Source organism: Neoarius graeffei, chromosome 18, assembly GCF_027579695.1.
Source record: "Neoarius graeffei isolate fNeoGra1 chromosome 18, fNeoGra1.pri, whole genome shotgun sequence".
In the NCBI taxonomy this organism is placed as follows: Eukaryota; Metazoa; Chordata; class Actinopteri; order Siluriformes; family Ariidae; genus Neoarius; species Neoarius graeffei.
This window is the reverse complement of record NC_083586.1, coordinates 49273826-49287216: the sequence shown is the minus strand read 5'-3', so window position 1 is coordinate 49287216 and position 13391 is coordinate 49273826. Positions and strand designations below refer to the sequence as shown.

General features: G+C 42.8%; 1 protein-coding gene across 1 annotated transcript in view; it reads left to right on the top strand.

Moving 5' to 3' along the window:
* The window catches only part of rims1b (regulating synaptic membrane exocytosis 1b), a 177072-nt gene that overhangs the window by 20563 nt on the left and 143118 nt on the right, over positions 1–13391 (top strand). The window lies entirely within an intron of this gene.

The window sequence follows — 13391 nt, the reverse complement described above, 5'->3', positions numbered from 1 at the left end:
AAAAATAATAATAATAAAATAAATACTTTCCTTTTCTTGTAGTTTCTTTTCCTTTAATTGTTGGTACTGCACCCTCTTTCAATACGGGCTTATAGCCAATGCTCCTCAACAGATCCGAGGTCTCGTGATGAAAATGTGCAGAGCAGAGGAGAGACCACTTCGTAGCCGCCCAATGTGCCCGTGAACTTCTCGCAAAACGCGTCCAAATCTTTGCAGTTTGAACCTTCTTGGGCCATGAATGCAACATAAATCCACCTTCTGTCATGTTGCTGCACTCGCCAGCAACACATCTACGTGGCACGGCGATAAATTAGCTCAAAATGGAGGATCGGAGTTGCAGTCAGCTCTGTGTTTTAGTATAGCGGAAATGGCGATGAGACCGATAGACTTCCTGCTGTGACGTGACGGACGTCAAGGTCATTCACTCAGAGCGCTACCTATATGAATCACTTTAATCATAAAAATTACTATATTAGATTTATTGTTTACGCTTAAAACTATTCCTGTGCCATTCTTGAGGTCTCAAGGCATTTATAAACAAAAAGTGAGGCCATGGTTCCGCGTATATGCTTTAAGTACACTTCTTGAGTATCTGTACTTTACTTGAGTATTATTTTTTTTAGAAACTTATGACTTTAACTTCACTACATTTGAAAGACAAATACCGTACTTTTCACTCCACTACATTTCTACCAAGGTCCTCGTTACTCGTTGCTATGAAGCAGCTTTGAAAGTGGATGTTTTTTCTTTTCTTTTCTAAAACGTGATGGTTTTTTCGCAGGTGACACTGAGACAGCCGATCAGTAATCACTAGGGTCACGTCACGTCCATAGACTATAAAATCAAGATCAGTGATTTCTCAGCAGCGTTATTTACAGTGTTGGGCAAGTTACTTCAAAACTGTTTTGCATTATTTATTACTTGTTACTGTCATTTTAAAGTAATTAGTTACATTACAATATTACTGTATTTAAAATGTAAGGCATTACACTACTATTGCATTACTTTTAAGTTACTCTCACCAAAATAACTGGAAGTATGGATTTGGCAATCTAAATGTAGCTCAAGACGCTCAATTAGCTCATCACACATCCAGTGGAAGGTGATGTGGTATCTGACTGAGCTAGGCTTATGGTTAAAAACAGTAGAATATAATAGCCACAGTGATGGCTCAGGGCACAATACAAGGAACAGTCATCGCAAGAACAGACAAAAGGTCAAAGTCTGGCAAATTGTGATAAAAATATTGTAACTTTAGGCCTATTCATCTCATTATCTCTAGCCGCTTTATCCTGTTCTACAGGGTCGCAGGCAAGCTGGAGCCTATCCCAGCTGACTACGGGCGAAAGGCGGGGTACACCCTGGACAAGTCGCCAGGTCATCACAGGGCTGACACATAGACACAGACAACCATTCACACTCACATTCACACCTACGGTCAATTTAGAGTCACCAGTTAACCTAACCTGCATGTCTTTGGACTGTGGGGGAAACCGGAGCACCCGGAGGAAACCCACGTGGACACGGGGAGAACATGCAAACTCCACACAGAAAGGCCCTCGCCGGCCACGGGGCTCGAACCCGGACCTTCTTGCTGTGAGGCGACAGCGCTAACTACTACACCACCGTGCCGCCCCTAAGCCTATTCATATTAACATTAATTGAACTGTATTGTATTGTAATGTCTAAAGATATGACAGGATACAAAATTAGCATTTCTATGCCTTTATTGTTTTCAAGTTTACAGCATTAAGCATAGTTTATGCTTCATTAAAAAAAAAAAAAAAGATTAGCCCTAAGGGATATGACTCCATTTCAGAAATTTAACAAAAATGAACATATTATGGCAAATCGTAGCCTACAATAAAACTGGCCTGAAAAAAAACCCCACAAGCCTTTTAAATCACAGCTAGACAATGACTATTAGCTATATGAGGCTACACAGTCACATTTCGAAAAACAGAATTAGAAATAACAAAATCAAAGTGCTTTTAATGATATTGAAGTGCTTAGGCATATTAGCCCTCGAAGGAAAGGCAGCTCAATCACTTTAGTTTGACTTCCGACCAGAAAAAAAAAACTCAGTTATACAGGACAAAAATGTAAACAAACTGTCAGCATATGTTCAACAACATACTCCGCCACAAGTCTCCTAACCTCCTGAGGCTGAAGGAGCATCTCAGAGCGGCAGAACGTTAATTTTGGCTGCTTTATGATTTTATCGCCACTCTCATCCTCCGCTTGCTTCCTTGCTAACTTTATGTTACTATGGCACCTCTGTAAATGTTTAGTTAAGTTACTGGTGCTATTTCGGGAAGTGGACAGTTCTTTAGGTTTAGCACACAAAGTGCATTTGACTACGATGTTCTTCACATCTTTATTTTTCACAAACTTAAAGTAATGGGCGTGTGCCCATCTGCAGAATGTGCTATCCGATGTTAGATCAGCTGCAGGTTCACTTCTCTCTCTCTCCTGTCTGACTAGCCTAAAGGAAAAGGAAGCGAAACATTTTGCGTGGACATTTCACCTCTGCTGATCTCGCGGTGATTTTGGCGAATTTGTATGAAGGAAAAAAACCCACCACTTCATTCCAGGTTAAAAATGCATTGTAACGCGCGTTACTGACATTTGTACCGAGTAAAATATTACCAATTTTTTTTTCTGTAATGCCTTACATTACTGCGTTACTGCAAAAAGCAATGCATTACAGTAATTCATTACTTTTGTAACGCGTTACTCCCAGCACTGGTTATTTAACACGATCAGTTGATGGCAGAATGGAAGGAGACGGTTCTTCTGGGGAATGAAAGCACACACCCATGGCTTTACCTAGAACCCATGTTTCAATTTTCTGAAAGGAATAAAGATTCGTTTCATTTTAAATGTTTGCTTTGTTTGCTGAAAATTAACCACATCACAGCCTACAAAAACTCACCGTCCAACCTGCGGAAGCATATTGAGGGATGTAAACGTTTTATTCCAAGAGAAAGCTTGCAATGAAGTTGTCTGTGCTTTTAGAGCTAGCGATAACGTTGCAATAGCTATGCAGTCTGGTTAGTCAAAGGACTTTCTATGGATTTGCCCGCCAAGTTGCCATAGCCTTGTCCACAGCTAACGTTAACACATAGCTAGTTAACTTGGACACTGTTAGTTAGCATGTAAAAACGGAGTTACGCTAACATGAATAACGTTAACTTATCTGAAGTCCTTTCAGAAATATGTTTTAGCATAACCTTGCCAAATAAACAGAATGTGGAAATCTTTCTTTTCTAGTTGTGTTAGCTACCCAATATGTTTTTGAGTTTGAAAAGAGTTTGTTAGCATGTCGGGTGGAGTTTCACTGACTAGCTAGCTTAACGTTGATGCACAGCATGCGTTCATTTTGTGAATTCACATTTCTGTCTTTGGTAACAGCGTTAGGTTTTGTCAGCGTTGTGGCAATAATACAACGATGCATTGACCGAAAATGTACTTTTAATACTTAAGTATTTTTAAAAGCAAGTACTTCAGTACTTTAACTTAAGTAAAAATTTGACTGGACAACTTTCACTTGTATTGGAGTAACATTTGACCAGTGGGATCTGTACTTTGACTTAAGTAATGAAGTTGGGTACTTTGTCCACCTCTGTTATAAAGCAATGCCAGATATCTTCTCTCTCTCTCTCTGTGTCCTCTGCCTCCTTCATGCCTCAACCTCAATATCCATATAACTGGAAAGGCAACTCTCTGATTTACTAGAAATCGCAAGAAATAATTTGCAAAAAAAACTTTCCAGTCACATTAAGATCGGATTGCTCAATCGTTCCATCCTGTTAAGTAGTTTAGCATTTCAGCAGCCAGTATAAGAGATGTCGAAGTGGAAAACATGGCACTCTTTTCCATAGATCAGATCTTGTCTGTATCGTTTGAAGTAGTCCCGCTTTAATTTTTTTTTCCAAAAGAAAGAAAGCCTTTCTCTGCTTTGAAGGTCTAATATTAGGAATCGAAACAAATTACATTTGTCTGCTTGTGTAAAGGAAAGAGAGAAAGAGGGATTGTCAAGGGACTTCCAGATGCGCTCATCTTCTTCTGAGGTCATATATCTTTCTAGTCACTTCCCTAGTTTGTATATGAATATCACTCTTTTTGTTTATTTCCTCATCCCTTCTTTCTGTCTCTACAGAATGCTCATTTCCCTCCTGTTCACAGGCACTCCTCTTACTGGGATAAGAATAGACACTGTATTATGAAACTGCCCTTGCTGATCGATATGGTTTTCTGCCAACATTGGTTCTTTGTTTTCCATCTATGAAGTTGAAAGCACACACATCTTTGGATATATTTTGCATTGTTTTAATACATCGCAATTTATGTTGAATGTTTAATTCAGGGATCTAGTAGTAGTAATTTTTAGCTCATCTGACAGTAGGCCAGGCTGTTGTCCATCTGTTGTCGTCTGTCCACAATTTACAAAAATCGCTACTCCTCCAATTGATCAGATTTCAATCAAACCCACATACAACGTTCCCCAGGTGGCTGTGCATAAAAGTTGTCAAGATGGCGGCTCCATCTGTCATATTTATGATTTTATGGGTGTCTGAAATTTTTGGGTGACTCGTCACATTAAACATTACTCTTTGTAAACTGCTGGGACGTTTTCACTGAAACTCACCCAGAAGACTCTAAAGACATATTCCAACAAGAATTCTTCACCAGGTGGCGCCACCTACCATGCATGAGGCTACAGAGGAGTCACGTGCAATTTCACAAAAATCGCTACTCCTCATACAGGAGTGATCAGATTTTGATCAAACTCATATGGAATGTTCCCCAGGTTGGCAGGGGTGCAGATACGTTTTTTGAACTGGGGGGGACAAAAAACTGGGGGGGACAAAGCTGCCAGCAAACCAACCCCAACCCCGATATGCCTGTCAAACTTGTTGTGGGTTACCATAGCAATCAAGCTCGAGCTCGCAACCTGTGCAGTCTGCGCAGCTCAACCAACTGAATATCAGTCTTTGTTTTGTTTTATGTGAGTTGTTGCAACTATGTATACACTGCCGTGCACCTCAATAAACCGAATGGTAATTAGTCTTTTGATTTTTCCATGAGGTTTGCCTTATGCAAAGAAAGACAGCATAGACGTTTTTTCCTCCCTATAAGTGGGGGGGACCGAACGAAGTGAATTTAAATCTGGGTGGGACGAATCCCCCCCGTCCCCCCCTCTATCTGCGCCCGTGCAGGTTGGTATGTATAAAATTTGTCAAGACAGTGGCACCACCTGTCATATTTAACATTTTATGGGCATTTGAAAATTTTGGGTGACTCGTCACACCAAATGCTACTGTTCATAAACTGCTGGGATGTTTTCACTGAACCTCACCTAGAAGACTCTAAAGACATACAGTATACCAACAAGAATTGTTCACCAGGTGACGCCACCTGCCATGGATGCAGCTACACAGGGGTCATATGCAATCTCACAAAAATCGCTACTCCTCCCAAAGGATTGATCGGATTTCAAACTCACACATAACAACGGTGGCCGGTATGAGCTACAGCCTCATTGAGGCTATTTTATTGGGCAATTCAAAACATCATGAACATCACAAGTACTTTTGCTTAAACATTCATGAAATTAAAACAAAGGATAGCTTTTGTGATTCTCGAATCAGCCTTGTGTGATAAGTGAAGTAATTTGATCAATGTGGCCTAGGGCTATAGCTGAAGCATATGGGATGGCTGCCATTTGAGTTTAATAGGAAAGCAAACAGGGTTTGAGACACAAAGTCTGTTTTGCACTGCAACTGTCAGAAACACAATATGAAAGCCCTCTGATGTTTATCTGAGAGTGGTGCCCCCAGGCAAACACCTGATGACTGGGCCACCCTTGAAATGCCAAGGGTGGCATTTTCTTGATGATCACCTGCAAGATGAATAGTGTGGACGAGTTGGACATTACACCTATGATAGACATCCTATGATGGATATTCTGAGATAGGCTGGACCTTTGCCAATGGCAACTGGCTTTAGAATGGCTTTTGGAGTGTCATTTCTCTTCTGATGGGGAAAGTGTTTCAGGTAGTGTGTGAGATAGAAAGGTATAGACTTGCAGTACAGGTTTTATCAGTACAGGTTTTAGAGTTCCCACAAGAGATAGGCCTTAGGCATGGTGTGGGGACACTCACTGGTCCCAGACCGAGGGCTTTGCAGTTGGAGTTTTTTTCAGTGTACAACTGTGTTCCCTCTACGAGGTTTTGAGCCTCATAAAGGAACATTCTGACTGATTGTTTGTGTGTATGCTGTTTGAGTTATTCAGCCTTCTTGGAGAAGGTGGAGCCGGCACTCAAGAGGGTACCTCCAAATGACTCCATAGTCCTCCTGGGGGATGTCAGTGCTCATGATAGAAATGAAAGAAGCACATGGAGGGGTATGACTGGAAAGACTTTTGTGCAAGCCACTGTCAATAATAAACACTTTCTTCAAACACAAGTTGGTTATTAGTATACTTGATCCAAAAAGACTTTTCTCCTAAGCGTATTTGGTAGCAAAGCTTCAGTGATTGAGTTTGATTGTATCTTCAGACTTCAGAGGCCATATGCATTGGAGAATAAGGTAAAGAGAGTTGTCAAATAATCACCATTTTCTGAGTTGGATTTGTCACACAGGGTGCCAATCGGATTTGCCTGGTAAACCCAAGGGAACCTTTGAGAGATTTAACACCAAGACTTCTCCTTGTCCATTCAGACATTGAGTCTAAACTGATCATATTCAAGTCCTCAATTCCTGAAGCAACTGCAAAAAGCTGTGGTCGAAAGGAGCACTTTGAGGTGCTCCTTAATCCAGTGATTATGCTATCCCTTCAGGACAGACTGTAGCTGAGATTGGAATGGCATTTAGAAATCTTCATAGTGCCAAAGCTGCAAGGAAGGATGAGATTTGGCAAGAGAATGGTTGCATGGAGAAGTGGGCAGTGTCTTTGGGTGTCTAAACTGGCATGGTGGCCCCTATTTTTAACAAAGGGGAATAGATGCTGTGTTCCAGTTACAGGGGAAAGTTCTCTCACTCCCTGAAAGTTTATGACTGGCATCAGAAACTAGGTTCTTCCTAAGAGTTGTGGGGCTTACTCTCAGTGTTAGGCCCAATCCCAATTCTAATTTCTACCCCTACCCCTCCCCCTTCCCCTCCGCCTTCCCCTTGGCCCTTCCCCTTGAAACTGAGCTACAAGGGATAGGGCTTGAAATTCAACCCTTACGTATTGGGATAGCCCTTCAACGATCGCATACGTCATCGCGTACCTCCGTCAGCGTTTACGTTAGCAAAACGCGACCAAATGCGTCATTGGCTGCGACCAGCCGCTACAGTCAGAGCCAGAACCAGAAATCTCTGCTGGCAGGGTGTGATTTGTTAACTAACACCACTGAATGGGATATCTTTGGCGCTTCGTGCACCACATCCGACAGAATGAGGTGTCAGAACACTCATGTAAACAATAAAAGCGAGAATAACAGAACAAAACGTACGCAGTCAAGCAACCAAAAACAATACTCACTCCCAAAGCTTTTTAGCAGCAGCTTGGATTTCAGAAATCGCTGCTCATTCTCAGCTCGAAAGCGAATCAAGCGGCGTGTTTCCTCTGGATAACAACTTAAAACACGTAAATAATGGAGAAAATACATTTATGACAATCTTTTGCCGCGGGAACCGCCATCTTTCTGAAATCCGCATGAAATCTCGCTGAAATCCGCATGGCATTGTGGGAAATCACTCAAACCCCTTCGTTCGGAGTCAGCTCCAGGAAAATCTCCGTTTGGAGGGGTACAGAAGCCCTACCCCTTCCCCTACCCCTCCGCGTTAACTGGGATTGGGATACCCCTACCCCTTCACGTGAACGCGCAAAATGGAGGGGAAGGGCCAAGGGGTTGGTCCAAGGGGTGAAATGGGATTCGGCCTTAGAGTATAGAGCTTGGCAAGTTGGACAAACCTCAGATGCTTCTCCTTCAAATCAAAAGGATCCAGCTGAGATGATTCGGGCACCTTATAAGGATGCCCCCTGGTTGACTAGAGGTGTATCGGGCATTTTTCATTTAACATTCTTCAGGGCAGACCCAGGACCTGCTGGAGAGTTTATATCTCATAGTTGGCTTGGAACATCTGGGGATTCCCAGGAAGAACTGCAGTCTGGACTGGGATAGTTCTCTCACTCCCTGAAAGTTTATGACTGGCATCTGGGCATGACCTTATCAGTGTCTTGCCACTGAGTCTTCCACAAGGAAAAGCAGAATGTGAATGAATGAATGTATGACTTCCATTTTAACCATACCTAAGTCTTAAGTATAACTGATACTAAACAATGTGTCAATACAAAAGCAAAATAAAAAAGACTTCTTGTACTTGACAGCATATCTTGAAAAGGCCCGATATGCTAAATGTGAATGGCGCAGGACATCCCTTCCCCAATTTTCACTACAACCTGGTAAAGTATTGGACTCAATTAACCTGAAGTTGGCCTGAAAGCATCCTGCATTTTCCAAGCTTTTATTTTTGTTGAAAAGTGAAACTTGAAAGAATTTTTTACAAGCAAGATCAAATTTTTTTGACTTCATATCAATGTATGAACTAATAGAAGCTTCAAGTTGACTTGTGTAAAGTAGAAGACCATTAAAGTGGTTTCTTTTGCCTTTTTAGTAATGAGTTCTGTTGGGCTACAGGGATGGATTAGATAATTACAACAACCTCCATCCATCCATCCATCCATCCATCCATCCGTTATCACTGCTTATCCTGTACAGGGTCACGGGCAAGCTGGAGCCTATCCCAGCTGACTATGGGCGAGAGGCGGGGTACACCCTGGACAAGTCGCCAGGTCATCACAGGGCTGACACATAGAGACAAACAACCATTCACACTCACATTCACACCTACGGTCAATTTAGAGTCACCAGTTAACCTAACCTGCATGTCTTTGGACTGTGGGGGAAACCGGAGCACCCGGAGGAAACCCACACAGACACGGGGAGAACGTGCAAACTCCACACAGAAAGGCCCCCATCGGCCACTGGGCTCGAACCTGGACCTTCTTGCTGTGAAGCGAAATTACATTACATTACAACAACCTAATGTAACTTATTATGAACGTGCACAAATAGTTCACTTTAGATTTATTTTCATAATTAATCCATAAACCAGGCATTTTAAGATATTCTTGATTTTAAAAATGCTATAATTATTTTCGCATAAGGTGCATACCTGGGATGTGTTTGTGTTTGTTTTTCCTACCATATCTTTATAACACTAAAAGTGAGAGAAAGAATGCGAGAAAAACAGCAACGGGAAAACCTGAAAGTGAGAGAGAAACCCTTCCAAGGCATCGGCCAAGATCCAGCTGGCAGGATAGAAATAGTCCCTCCTCTTCCCTCACACTGTACGCTCCTTCTCTCTCCTCTCCCCCCTTCTCCAATCTTTTCACCAACTGTCTATCCATCCTCCCATCTCGCAATCGATCTTCTGCTCCAATATATTCATGGGGTGATAATATCCACCCATGCTAAGTGAGTGTGACAGAAAGAGAGAGAGAGAGAGAGAGAGGAAGGGAGGAAACCCTGTTAGACACAGAGAATGAAAGAGGCAAAGGGAGAGGACTAGAGAGTACAGGAAGGAAAGAAAAAGGACGGATGGGGCTTCCCTTATTTGGATCTACATTCTAAAGTCTCTTCTTGGATGACTCCACTTCCAGTCACAGGACATGATGGCACACTGAATGATATGATGATGATGATGATGATATATGCAATGGCCTTCATCTCAACACAATTGATCACCTATAAGATACATTGGAGCAACTTGTTAGAGAGCATTCTTCACCACCATCATCAAAACACCAACTGAGGGAATCTTTTGAAAGAATGATGTTTATCCAGGGCGGCACGGTGGTGTAGTGGTTAGCGCTGTCGCCTCACAGCAAGAAGGTCCTGGGTTCGAGCCCCGGGGCTGGCGAGGGCCTTTCTGTGTGGAGTTTGCATGTTCTCCCCGTGTCTGCGTGGGTTTCCTCCGGGTGCTCCGGTTTCCCCCACAGTCCAAAGACATGCAGGTTAGGTTAACTGGTGACTCTAAATTGACCGTAGGTGTGAATGTGAGTGTGAATGGTTGTCTGTGTCTATGTGTCAGCCCTGTGATGACCTGGCGACTTGTCCAGGGTGTACCCCGCCTTTCGCCCGTAGTCAGCTGGGATAGGCTCCAGCTTGCCTGCGACCCTGTAGAAGGATAAAGCGGCTAGAGATAATGAGATGAGATGTTTATCCAGTACAGCTCCAGAGAATTGTAGAATCTAAGTCAAGGCACACTAAAGATGTTCTGGCAGCTTGTGATGACCCAAATCCTTACTGAGACACTTAATGTTGTTGTTTTTTTAATCTATGTCCAGAACATGGAACCAGCTCTTACCTCTAGCCAACCATTTCTTACCAGAATGAGTAGAGTAGCGATATGTGTGTACTGTATATTCATGTTCACTTTTACATATTTGAAATACACTCACCAGCCACTTTATTAGAAAGACATTCATCCACCTGCTGTTTTATGCCATTACCTAATCAGCCAATCCCTTGACAGCAGCACAATGCATAAAATCATGCAGACACAAATCAAGAGCTTCAGCGAGCTGAACATTCACTTCAAACATCAGAATGGGAAAAATTGTGATCTCAAAGTGTGACTTTCTCTCATTGTGGCATGGGTGTTGATTTGAGCCAGATGGACTGGTTTGAGTATTTCAGAAACTGCTGATCTCCTGGGGCTTTCACACACAACAGTCTCTACACAGAATGGTGCGAAAAACAAAAAAACACTGACTGAGCGACGGTTCTGTGGGTGGAAACAAACGCCTTGTTGATAAGAGAGGTCAGAGGAAAATGGCCAGATTGGTTCGAGCTTTTTTGCCAGGAAGGATATAGTAACTCAGAGCAACTCTTTACAACCGTGGTGAGCAGAAAAGCATCTCAGCATGCAACAGCAAACAGAAGACCACATTGGGTTCTACTCCTGCAGCCAAGAACAGGGATCTTAGAATCAAGAACAAGTTCCTATTAAAGTGGCTGGTGAGTGTATGCTCATCTCATCTCATCTCATCTCATTATCTCTAGCCGCTTTATCCTGTTCTACAGGGTCGCAGGCAAGCTGGAGCCTATCCCAGCTGACTACGGGCGAAAGGCGGGGTACACCCTGGACAAGTCGCCAGGTCATCACAGGGCTGACACATAGACACAGACAACCATTCACACTCACATTCACACCTACGGTCAATTTAGAGTCACCAGTTAACCTAACCTGCATGTCTTTGGACTGTGGGAGAAACCGGAGCACCCGGAGGAAACCCACGCGGACACGGGGAGAACATGCAAACTCCGCACAGAAAGGCCCTCGTCGGCCACGGGGCTCGAACCCGGACCTTCTTGCTGTGAGGCGACGGCGCTAACCACTACACCACCGTGCCGCCGTGTATGTTCGTATCTTTAGATAAACCAAATAATAGTTAAATCAACTAGACCTCATTCCTATTCTTGATTTTTTTTTTACCACTCACTCAGGGTGCTTATACTAAAGAACTTATTCAAGATTATAACATAAATTTGATGCTACTAGATACTATAGATGGTTTTGTTGTTCCAAATAAGCCAATGTAATATACTACCTTCGACTCATCAAGTCTTTTTCTTGCGTCTGCAAAAACCAGTCATACATTTTTAGCTAAAGTCTAAGCATTTTGCTTATCATCAGGGGGATTGCATGTTCAGATCCCAGCAGACCAAAGAGATCATAACTGACCCTGCTGTGGACTTGTTAATTGTGGGTGCCTGTAACGTGACGCACGAGCAACGGATTGAAAATATTTAAGGCTGGCTTCGTGTCATGTCTTGCCCTCCCATGATGGTAGCTATTGTGTGAAAAGACAAAACTAACAATTGAGTGGGAATTGCTATAGACTACACTGGAGGAAATTGGGGGTGGGTGGACTATTAAGGCAAAAAAAAAAAAAGCTATTGAGTATGGAAGATGGATTTCTGATACAGAAATCCATGCCTTCACCAGCAGCAGTTCAATTGTTTTAGGCAGCTGTTTCTCTCTCTCTCTCTCTCTCTCTCTCTCTCTCTCTCTCTCTCTCTCTCTTTGTCCTGTGTGTCTGCTACCCTTGTCTGCTGAAATGGAGTTGGAGTGCAGCCTCATAGTGGTGTTTCCATGGCGACTGTTGCCTGGGTCTCTTGCTACCATGACAGTTCCCATGGCGAGACAACTGACCCTAGCATTCCTTATGCGCTCCACTTCTACGTAACTCCTACAGGTCAAAGTTCACAGCCTATTAGTTAACTGACATGGGATCAGTTCTGTTGCTAGCCAGTTGTTTCCTGAATCACTCATCATACATCAAGCAAAGCCTGTTTGATTTAGACATTACTGTTTTTAATAATGGTTCAATAGTTAGAGCCAACAATGCTGGAAATTTCCATCCATCCATTCATTGTCTATCCCACTTATCCGTCAGGGGAAGCTGGAGCCAGTCCCAGCTGACTTCAGGTGAGAGGCGGGGTACACCCTGGGCAGTTCGCCAATCTATTGCAGGGCTATTAGTAGAAATATACAAAACAAAATATCCTAACCCAACAGACGGATATATCTTACACGTATCAAACCCAAACTGTACGCATGTATACAGTGTCATGAAATATTAATGCTCCTGGACCACAGTGCAAAAACACAATAGAATGTAGTGTGAAAGATACCCAAAACATCCATCTCAATGCCCAAGATCTCCATTCTTAGGGGCTGAGACAGATCATTCAGGTTTCATATTCATAGGTCCGTTAGCCATCGTCACTGCACCATCACCCCCTCACCATTCTACGTCATGGTTAAATCCCCTCCGCGTAACACCATCTTCCAGGCCAAGACATGCCAAAGTCACTTTAAGGCTCCAGCTACCTGGGGCTGCAGTCTGCTTCCTCTTTTGGTAGAAAGGCAGTGTGCTGCAAACACTCGTTAAAGGGCATGGAAGAGTGTGGAAACTGCTCTCTGTGGAATGTGGATTTATATTTGTTTGCTTCGGCTTTCCAGGGAATTGTAGCGAGTCTCCAGAGGGTATGGCAGTGCACTACAAAAGGAGGTGAACATTCATATTTGCCTTTAAGCTGGTGATTATTTATAGCTTGTGCATTAAGGATTTGATATGCTAGCAAACCTTTATCGAAGGATATGTTTAAAGGAAGTCTGTAGAGCAAAATATGGTCAGTGCTTGTCGACTCTCTATTAGTCTTACTTACAAAACTTAGCTTTTGACTGTCCTTGCAAATATTGGTCTTTAGTTGCATTAGCTTCTTGTTCATGGTCAAGAAACACAATGCTAATACATCAATCCTCTG